Raw genomic sequence first — 11,726 nt, 5'->3', positions numbered from 1 at the left:
ACAATCTTTCATGAGGCCTGGCTTAAGGCTGAGGCTAGGGTTAGGGTTAGGGTTAGGGTTAGTGATTGGCTGGACCGATTGACTCGAAATCGATCAGGCATGTCCTCCTCACTGGTGTAAGCAGGGTCGCCAGTTTTGGTTGGATTCCGGTGGAATTTGTATTTTACATGAATATTTTAAAGAAAAGACCATTTTTCACGAAAATATACCCCGCCCATTTATTTCAATAGCTTCCAGGTCTTTGGACCGATTGACTCGAAACTTCTCCCAAACGTGCTCCTATACTGGCTGAGCGAGACACAGCAGTCCCCGTTGGATTCGGGTGGAATTTGTATTTTTGGTGAATATTTTAGTGAAAGGGGCCATTTTAAATGAGGCTGGCTTAAGGGCTGCTGCTAGGGCTAGGGTTAGGGTTAAGGGGCTGGGGTTTCGGACCACGGTCGTCTTTTGACCGATTGACTCGAAATTGATCACGCATGTCCTCCTCACCGGTGGAATGAGGCTCGCCAGTTTTGGTTGGATTCTGGTGGAATTTGTATTTTACATGAATATTTTAAAGGAAAAGCGGCCATTTTTCATCAAAACCTCGGCCGATTTTTTCAATAGCTTCCAGGTCTTTGGACCGATTGACTCGAAATTTCCCCCAAGCGTGCTCCTGTACCGGCTGAACGAGACACAGCAGTCCCCGTTGGATTCGGGTGAAATTTGTATTTTTGGTGAATATTTTAGTCAGAGGGACAATCTTTCATGAGGCCTGGCTTAAGGCTGAGGCTAGGGTTAGGGTTAGGGTTAGGGTTAGTGATTGGCTGGACCGATTGACTCGAAATCGATCAGGCATGTCCTCCTCACTGGTGTAAGCAGGGTCGCCAGTTTTGGTTGGATTCCGGTGGAATTTGTATTTTACATGAATATTTTAAAGAAAAGACCATTTTTCACGAAAATATACCCCGCCCATTTATTTCAATAGCTTCCAGGTCTTTGGACCGATTGACTCGAAACTTCTCCCAAACGTGCTCCTATACTGGCTGAGCGAGACACAGCAGTCCCCGTTGGATTCGGGTGGAATTTGTATTTTTGGTGAATATTTTAGTGAAAGGGGCCATTTTAAATGAGGCTGGCTTAAGGGCTGCTGCTAGGGCTAGGGTTAGGGTTAAGGGGCTGGGGTTTCGGACCACGGTCGTCTTTTGACCGATTGACTCGAAATTGATCACGCATGTCCTCCTCACCGGTGGAATGAGGCTCGCCAGTTTTGGTTGGATTCTGGTGGAATTTGTATTTTACATGAATATTTTAAAGGAAAAGCGGCCATTTTTCATCAAAACCTCGGCCGATTTTTTCAATAGCTTCCAGGTCTTTGGACCGATTGACTCGAAATTTCCCCCAAGCGTGCTCCTGTACCGGCTGAACGAGACACAGCAGTCCCCGTTGGATTCGGGTGAAATTTGTATTTTTGGTGAATATTTTAGTCAGAGGGACAATCTTTCATGAGGCCTGGCTTAAGGCTGAGGCTAGGGTTAGGGTTAGGGTTAGGGTTAGTGATTGGCTGGACCGATTGACTCGAAATCGATCAGGCATGTCCTCCTCACTGGTGTAAGCAGGGTCGCCAGTTTTGGTTGGATTCCGGTGGAATTTGTATTTTACATGAATATTTTAAAGAAAAGACCATTTTTCACGAAAATATACCCCGCCCATTTATTTCAATAGCTTCCAGGTCTTTGGACCGATTGACTCGAAACTTCTCCCAAACGTGCTCCTATACTGGCTGAGCGAGACACAGCAGTCCCCGTTGGATTCGGGTGGAATTTGTATTTTTGGTGAATATTTTAGTGAAAGGGGCCATTTTAAATGAGGCTGGCTTAAGGGCTGCTGCTAGGGCTAGGGTTAGGGTTAAGGGGCTGGGGTTTCGGACCACGGTCGTCTTTTGACCGATTGACTCGAAATTGATCACGCATGTCCTCCTCACCGGTGGAATGAGGCTCGCCAGTTTTGGTTGGATTCTGGTGGAATTTGTATTTTACATGAATATTTTAAAGGAAAAGCGGCCATTTTTCATCAAAACCTCGGCCGATTTTTTCAATAGCTTCCAGGTCTTTGGACCGATTGACTCGAAATTTCCCCCAAGCGTGCTCCTGTACCGGCTGAACGAGACACAGCAGTCCCCGTTGGATTCGGGTGAAATTTGTATTTTTGGTGAATATTTTAGTCAGAGGGACAATCTTTCATGAGGCCTGGCTTAAGGCTGAGGCTAGGGTTAGGGTTAGGGTTAGGGTTAGTGATTGGCTGGACCGATTGACTCGAAATCGATCAGGCATGTCCTCCTCACTGGTGTAAGCAGGGTCGCCAGTTTTGGTTGGATTCCGGTGGAATTTGTATTTTACATGAATATTTTAAAGAAAAGACCATTTTTCACGAAAATATACCCCGCCCATTTATTTCAATAGCTTCCAGGTCTTTGGACCGATTGACTCGAAACTTCTCCCAAACGTGCTCCTATACTGGCTGAGCGAGACACAGCAGTCCCCGTTGGATTCGGGTGGAATTTGTATTTTTGGTGAATATTTTAGTGAAAGGGGCCATTTTAAATGAGGCTGGCTTAAGGGCTGCTGCTAGGGCTAGGGTTAGGGTTAAGGGGCTGGGGTTTCGGACCACGGTCGTCTTTTGACCGATTGACTCGAAATTGATCACGCATGTCCTCCTCACCGGTGGAATGAGGCTCGCCAGTTTTGGTTGGATTCTGGTGGAATTTGTATTTTACATGAATATTTTAAAGGAAAAGCGGCCATTTTTCATCAAAACCTCGGCCGATTTTTTCAATAGCTTCCAGGTCTTTGGACCGATTGACTCGAAATTTCCCCCAAGCGTGCTCCTGTACCGGCTGAACGAGACACAGCAGTCCCCGTTGGATTCGGGTGAAATTTGTATTTTTGGTGAATATTTTAGTCAGAGGGACAATCTTTCATGAGGCCTGGCTTAAGGCTGAGGCTAGGGTTAGGGTTAGGGTTAGGGTTAGTGATTGGCTGGACCGATTGACTCGAAATCGATCAGGCATGTCCTCCTCACTGGTGTAAGCAGGGTCGCCAGTTTTGGTTGGATTCCGGTGGAATTTGTATTTTACATGAATATTTTAAAGAAAAGACCATTTTTCACGAAAATATACCCCGCCCATTTATTTCAATAGCTTCCAGGTCTTTGGACCGATTGACTCGAAACTTCTCCCAAACGTGCTCCTATACTGGCTGAGCGAGACACAGCAGTCCCCGTTGGATTCGGGTGGAATTTGTATTTTTGGTGAATATTTTAGTGAAAGGGGCCATTTTAAATGAGGCTGGCTTAAGGGCTGCTGCTAGGGCTAGGGTTAGGGTTAAGGGGCTGGGGTTTCGGACCACGGTCGTCTTTTGACCGATTGACTCGAAATTGATCACGCATGTCCTCCTCACCGGTGGAATGAGGCTCGCCAGTTTTGGTTGGATTCTGGTGGAATTTGTATTTTACATGAATATTTTAAAGGAAAAGCGGCCATTTTTCATCAAAACCTCGGCCGATTTTTTCAATAGCTTCCAGGTCTTTGGACCGATTGACTCGAAATTTCCCCCAAGCGTGCTCCTGTACCGGCTGAACGAGACACAGCAGTCCCCGTTGGATTCGGGTGAAATTTGTATTTTTGGTGAATATTTTAGTCAGAGGGACAATCTTTCATGAGGCCTGGCTTAAGGCTGAGGCTAGGGTTAGGGTTAGGGTTAGGGTTAGTGATTGGCTGGACCGATTGACTCGAAATCGATCAGGCATGTCCTCCTCACTGGTGTAAGCAGGGTCGCCAGTTTTGGTTGGATTCCGGTGGAATTTGTATTTTACATGAATATTTTAAAGAAAAGACCATTTTTCACGAAAATATACCCCGCCCATTTATTTCAATAGCTTCCAGGTCTTTGGACCGATTGACTCGAAACTTCTCCCAAACGTGCTCCTATACTGGCTGAGCGAGACACAGCAGTCCCCGTTGGATTCGGGTGGAATTTGTATTTTTGGTGAATATTTTAGTGAAAGGGGCCATTTTAAATGAGGCTGGCTTAAGGGCTGCTGCTAGGGCTAGGGTTAGGGTTAAGGGGCTGGGGTTTCGGACCACGGTCGTCTTTTGACCGATTGACTCGAAATTGATCACGCATGTCCTCCTCACCGGTGGAATGAGGCTCGCCAGTTTTGGTTGGATTCTGGTGGAATTTGTATTTTACATGAATATTTTAAAGGAAAAGCGGCCATTTTTCATCAAAACCTCGGCCGATTTTTTCAATAGCTTCCAGGTCTTTGGACCGATTGACTCGAAATTTCCCCCAAGCGTGCTCCTGTACCGGCTGAACGAGACACAGCAGTCCCCGTTGGATTCGGGTGAAATTTGTATTTTTGGTGAATATTTTAGTCAGAGGGACAATCTTTCATGAGGCCTGGCTTAAGGCTGAGGCTAGGGTTAGGGTTAGGGTTAGGGTTAGTGATTGGCTGGACCGATTGACTCGAAATCGATCAGGCATGTCCTCCTCACTGGTGTAAGCAGGGTCGCCAGTTTTGGTTGGATTCCGGTGGAATTTGTATTTTACATGAATATTTTAAAGAAAAGACCATTTTTCACGAAAATATACCCCGCCCATTTATTTCAATAGCTTCCAGGTCTTTGGACCGATTGACTCGAAACTTCTCCCAAACGTGCTCCTATACTGGCTGAGCGAGACACAGCAGTCCCCGTTGGATTCGGGTGGAATTTGTATTTTTGGTGAATATTTTAGTGAAAGGGGCCATTTTAAATGAGGCTGGCTTAAGGGCTGCTGCTAGGGCTAGGGTTAGGGTTAAGGGGCTGGGGTTTCGGACCACGGTCGTCTTTTGACCGATTGACTCGAAATTGATCACGCATGTCCTCCTCACCGGTGGAATGAGGCTCGCCAGTTTTGGTTGGATTCTGGTGGAATTTGTATTTTACATGAATATTTTAAAGGAAAAGCGGCCATTTTTCATCAAAACCTCGGCCGATTTTTTCAATAGCTTCCAGGTCTTTGGACCGATTGACTCGAAATTTCCCCCAAGCGTGCTCCTGTACCGGCTGAACGAGACACAGCAGTCCCCGTTGGATTCGGGTGAAATTTGTATTTTTGGTGAATATTTTAGTCAGAGGGACAATCTTTCATGAGGCCTGGCTTAAGGCTGAGGCTAGGGTTAGGGTTAGGGTTAGGGTTAGTGATTGGCTGGACCGATTGACTCGAAATCGATCAGGCATGTCCTCCTCACTGGTGTAAGCAGGGTCGCCAGTTTTGGTTGGATTCCGGTGGAATTTGTATTTTACATGAATATTTTAAAGAAAAGACCATTTTTCACGAAAATATACCCCGCCCATTTATTTCAATAGCTTCCAGGTCTTTGGACCGATTGACTCGAAACTTCTCCCAAACGTGCTCCTATACTGGCTGAGCGAGACACAGCAGTCCCCGTTGGATTCGGGTGGAATTTGTATTTTTGGTGAATATTTTAGTGAAAGGGGCCATTTTAAATGAGGCTGGCTTAAGGGCTGCTGCTAGGGCTAGGGTTAGGGTTAAGGGGCTGGGGTTTCGGACCACGGTCGTCTTTTGACCGATTGACTCGAAATTGATCACGCATGTCCTCCTCACCGGTGGAATGAGGCTCGCCAGTTTTGGTTGGATTCTGGTGGAATTTGTATTTTACATGAATATTTTAAAGGAAAAGCGGCCATTTTTCATCAAAACCTCGGCCGATTTTTTCAATAGCTTCCAGGTCTTTGGACCGATTGACTCGAAATTTCCCCCAAGCGTGCTCCTGTACCGGCTGAACGAGACACAGCAGTCCCCGTTGGATTCGGGTGAAATTTGTATTTTTGGTGAATATTTTAGTCAGAGGGACAATCTTTCATGAGGCCTGGCTTAAGGCTGAGGCTAGGGTTAGGGTTAGGGTTAGGGTTAGTGATTGGCTGGACCGATTGACTCGAAATCGATCAGGCATGTCCTCCTCACTGGTGTAAGCAGGGTCGCCAGTTTTGGTTGGATTCCGGTGGAATTTGTATTTTACATGAATATTTTAAAGAAAAGACCATTTTTCACGAAAATATACCCCGCCCATTTATTTCAATAGCTTCCAGGTCTTTGGACCGATTGACTCGAAACTTCTCCCAAACGTGCTCCTATACTGGCTGAGCGAGACACAGCAGTCCCCGTTGGATTCGGGTGGAATTTGTATTTTTGGTGAATATTTTAGTGAAAGGGGCCATTTTAAATGAGGCTGGCTTAAGGGCTGCTGCTAGGGCTAGGGTTAGGGTTAAGGGGCTGGGGTTTCGGACCACGGTCGTCTTTTGACCGATTGACTCGAAATTGATCACGCATGTCCTCCTCACCGGTGGAATGAGGCTCGCCAGTTTTGGTTGGATTCTGGTGGAATTTGTATTTTACATGAATATTTTAAAGGAAAAGCGGCCATTTTTCATCAAAACCTCGGCCGATTTTTTCAATAGCTTCCAGGTCTTTGGACCGATTGACTCGAAATTTCCCCCAAGCGTGCTCCTGTACCGGCTGAACGAGACACAGCAGTCCCCGTTGGATTCGGGTGAAATTTGTATTTTTGGTGAATATTTTAGTCAGAGGGACAATCTTTCATGAGGCCTGGCTTAAGGCTGAGGCTAGGGTTAGGGTTAGGGTTAGGGTTAGTGATTGGCTGGACCGATTGACTCGAAATCGATCAGGCATGTCCTCCTCACTGGTGTAAGCAGGGTCGCCAGTTTTGGTTGGATTCCGGTGGAATTTGTATTTTACATGAATATTTTAAAGAAAAGACCATTTTTCGCGAAAATATACCCCGCCCATTTATTTCAATAGCTTCCAGGTCTTTGGACCGATTGACTCGAAACTTCTCCCAAACGTGCTCCTATACTGGCTGAGCGAGACACAGCAGTCCCCGTTGGATTCGGGTGGAATTTGTATTTTTGGTGAATATTTTAGTGAAAGGGGCCATTTTAAATGAGGCTGGCTTAAGGGCTGCTGCTAGGGCTAGGGTTAGGGTTAAGGGGCTGGGGTTTCGGACCACGGTCGTCTTTTGACCGATTGACTCGAAATTGATCACGCATGTCCTCCTCACCGGTGGAATGAGGCTCGCCAGTTTTGGTTGGATTCTGGTGGAATTTGTATTTTACATGAATATTTTAAAGGAAAAGCGGCCATTTTTCATCAAAACCTCGGCCGATTTTTTCAATAGCTTCCAGGTCTTTGGACCGATTGACTCGAAATTTCCCCCAAGCGTGCTCCTGTACCGGCTGAACGAGACACAGCAGTCCCCGTTGGATTCGGGTGAAATTTGTATTTTTGGTGAATATTTTAGTCAGAGGGACAATCTTTCATGAGGCCTGGCTTAAGGCTGAGGCTAGGGTTAGGGTTAGGGTAAGGGTTAGTGATTGGCTGGACCGATTGACTCGAAATCGATCAGGCATGTCCTCCTCACTGGTGTAAGCAGGGTCGCCAGTTTTGGTTGGATTCCGGTGGAATTTGTATTTTACATGAATATTTTAAAGAAAAGACCATTTTTCACGAAAATATACCCCGCCCATTTATTTCAATAGCTTCCAGGTCTTTGGACCGATTGACTCGAAACTTCTCCCAAACGTGCTCCTATACTGGCTGAGCGAGACACAGCAGTCCCCGTTGGATTCGGGTGGAATTTGTATTTTTGGTGAATATTTTAGTGAAAGGGGCCATTTTAAATGAGGCTGGCTTAAGGGCTGCTGCTAGGGCTAGGGTTAGGGTTAAGGGGCTGGGGTTTCGGACCACGGTCGTCTTTTGACCGATTGACTCGAAATTGATCACGCATGTCCTCCTCACCGGTGGAATGAGGCTCGCCAGTTTTGGTTGGATTCTGGTGGAATTTGTATTTTACATGAATATTTTAAAGGAAAAGCGGCCATTTTTCATCAAAACCTCGGCCGATTTTTTCAATAGCTTCCAGGTCTTTGGACCGATTGACTCGAAATTTCCCCCAAGCGTGCTCCTGTACCGGCTGAACGAGACACAGCAGTCCCCGTTGGATTCGGGTGAAATTTGTATTTTTGGTGAATATTTTAGTCAGAGGGACAATCTTTCATGAGGCCTGGCTTAAGGCTGAGGCTAGGGTTAGGGTTAGGGTTAGGGTTAGTGATTGGCTGGACCGATTGACTCGAAATCGATCAGGCATGTCCTCCTCACTGGTGTAAGCAGGGTCGCCAGTTTTGGTTGGATTCCGGTGGAATTTGTATTTTACATGAATATTTTAAAGAAAAGACCATTTTTCACGAAAATATACCCCGCCCATTTATTTCAATAGCTTCCAGGTCTTTGGACCGATTGACTCGAAACTTCTCCCAAACGTGCTCCTATACTGGCTGAGCGAGACACAGCAGTCCCCGTTGGATTCGGGTGGAATTTGTATTTTTGGTGAATATTTTAGTGAAAGGGGCCATTTTAAATGAGGCTGGCTTAAGGGCTGCTGCTAGGGCTAGGGTTAGGGTTAAGGGGCTGGGGTTTCGGACCACGGTCGTCTTTTGACCGATTGACTCGAAATTGATCACGCATGTCCTCCTCACCGGTGGAATGAGGCTCGCCAGTTTTGGTTGGATTCTGGTGGAATTTGTATTTTACATGAATATTTTAAAGGAAAAGCGGCCATTTTTCATCAAAACCTCGGCCGATTTTTTCAATAGCTTCCAGGTCTTTGGACCGATTGACTCGAAATTTCCCCCAAGCGTGCTCCTGTACCGGCTGAACGAGACACAGCAGTCCCCGTTGGATTCGGGTGAAATTTGTATTTTTGGTGAATATTTTAGTCAGAGGGACAATCTTTCATGAGGCCTGGCTTAAGGCTGAGGCTAGGGTTAGGGTTAGGGTAAGGGTTAGTGATTGGCTGGACCGATTGACTCGAAATCGATCAGGCATGTCCTCCTCACTGGTGTAAGCAGGGTCGCCAGTTTTGGTTGGATTCCGGTGGAATTTGTATTTTACATGAATATTTTAAAGAAAAGACCATTTTTCACGAAAATATACCCCGCCCATTTATTTCAATAGCTTCCAGGTCTTTGGACCGATTGACTCGAAACTTCTCCCAAACGTGCTCCTATACTGGCTGAGCGAGACACAGCAGTCCCCGTTGGATTCGGGTGGAATTTGTATTTTTGGTGAATATTTTAGTGAAAGGGGCCATTTTAAATGAGGCTGGCTTAAGGGCTGCTGCTAGGGCTAGGGTTAGGGTTAAGGGGCTGGGGTTTCGGACCACGGTCGTCTTTTGACCGATTGACTCGAAATTGATCACGCATGTCCTCCTCACCGGTGGAATGAGGCTCGCCAGTTTTGGTTGGATTCTGGTGGAATTTGTATTTTACATGAATATTTTAAAGGAAAAGCGGCCATTTTTCATCAAAACCTCGGCCGATTTTTTCAATAGCTTCCAGGTCTTTGGACCGATTGACTCGAAATTTCCCCCAAGCGTGCTCCTGTACCGGCTGAACGAGACACAGCAGTCCCCGTTGGATTCGGGTGAAATTTGTATTTTTGGTGAATATTTTAGTCAGAGGGACAATCTTTCATGAGGCCTGGCTTAAGGCTGAGGCTAGGGTTAGGGTTAGGGTTAGGGTTAGTGATTGGCTGGACCGATTGACTCGAAATCGATCAGGCATGTCCTCCTCACTGGTGTAAGCAGGGTCGCCAGTTTTGGTTGGATTCCGGTGGAATTTGTATTTTACATGAATATTTTAAAGAAAAGACCATTTTTCACGAAAATATACCCCGCCCATTTATTTCAATAGCTTCCAGGTCTTTGGACCGATTGACTCGAAACTTCTCCCAAACGTGCTCCTATACTGGCTGAGCGAGACACAGCAGTCCCCGTTGGATTCGGGTGGAATTTGTATTTTTGGTGAATATTTTAGTGAAAGGGGCCATTTTAAATGAGGCTGGCTTAAGGGCTGCTGCTAGGGCTAGGGTTAGGGTTAAGGGGCTGGGGTTTCGGACCACGGTCGTCTTTTGACCGATTGACTCGAAATTGATCACGCATGTCCTCCTCACCGGTGGAATGAGGCTCGCCAGTTTTGGTTGGATTCTGGTGGAATTTGTATTTTACATGAATATTTTAAAGGAAAAGCGGCCATTTTTCATCAAAACCTCGGCCGATTTTTTCAATAGCTTCCAGGTCTTTGGACCGATTGACTCGAAATTTCCCCCAAGCGTGCTCCTGTACCGGCTGAACGAGACACAGCAGTCCCCGTTGGATTCGGGTGAAATTTGTATTTTTGGTGAATATTTTAGTCAGAGGGACAATCTTTCATGAGGCCTGGCTTAAGGCTGAGGCTAGGGTTAGGGTTAGGGTAAGGGTTAGTGATTGGCTGGACCGATTGACTCGAAATCGATCAGGCATGTCCTCCTCACTGGTGTAAGCAGGGTCGCCAGTTTTGGTTGGATTCCGGTGGAATTTGTATTTTACATGAATATTTTAAAGAAAAGACCATTTTTCACGAAAATATACCCCGCCCATTTATTTCAATAGCTTCCAGGTCTTTGGACCGATTGACTCGAAACTTCTCCCAAACGTGCTCCTATACTGGCTGAGCGAGACACAGCAGTCCCCGTTGGATTCGGGTGGAATTTGTATTTTTGGTGAATATTTTAGTGAAAGGGGCCATTTTAAATGAGGCTGGCTTAAGGGCTGCTGCTAGGGCTAGGGTTAGGGTTAAGGGGCTGGGGTTTCGGACCACGGTCGTCTTTTGACCGATTGACTCGAAATTGATCACGCATGTCCTCCTCACCGGTGGAATGAGGCTCGCCAGTTTTGGTTGGATTCTGGTGGAATTTGTATTTTACATGAATATTTTAAAGGAAAAGCGGCCATTTTTCATCAAAACCTCGGCCGATTTTTTCAATAGCTTCCAGGTCTTTGGACCGATTGACTCGAAATTTCCCCCAAGCGTGCTCCTGTACCGGCTGAACGAGACACAGCAGTCCCCGTTGGATTCGGGTGAAATTTGTATTTTTGGTGAATATTTTAGTCAGAGGGACAATCTTTCATGAGGCCTGGCTTAAGGCTGAGGCTAGGGTTAGGGTTAGGGTTAGGGTTAGTGATTGGCTGGACCGATTGACTCGAAATCGATCAGGCATGTCCTCCTCACTGGTGTAAGCAGGGTCGCCAGTTTTGGTTGGATTCCGGTGGAATTTGTATTTTACATGAATATTTTAAAGAAAAGACCATTTTTCACGAAAATATACCCCGCCCATTTATTTCAATAGCTTCCAGGTCTTTGGACCGATTGACTCGAAACTTCTCCCAAACGTGCTCCTATACTGGCTGAGCGAGACACAGCAGTCCCCGTTGGATTCGGGTGGAATTTGTATTTTTGGTGAATATTTTAGTGAAAGGGGCCATTTTAAATGAGGCTGGCTTAAGGGCTGCTGCTAGGGCTAGGGTTAGGGTTAAGGGGCTGGGGTTTCGGACCACGGTCGTCTTTTGACCGATTGACTCGAAATTGATCACGCATGTCCTCCTCACCGGTGGAATGAGGCTCGCCAGTTTTGGTTGGATTCTGGTGGAATTTGTATTTTACATGAATATTTTAAAGGAAAAGCGGCCATTTTTCATCAAAACCTCGGCCGATTTTTTCAATAGCTTCCAGGTCTTTGGACCGATTGACTCGAAATTTCCCCCAAGCGTGCTCCTGTACCGGCTGAACG

Source organism: Pagrus pagrus (assembly GCF_965226575.1).
Source record: "Pagrus pagrus genome assembly, contig: HAP1_SCAFFOLD_74, whole genome shotgun sequence".
In the NCBI taxonomy this organism is placed as follows: Eukaryota; Metazoa; Chordata; class Actinopteri; order Spariformes; family Sparidae; genus Pagrus; species Pagrus pagrus.
The sequence above is the reverse complement of the archived record's forward strand: the minus strand, read 5'-3'. Positions refer to the sequence as shown.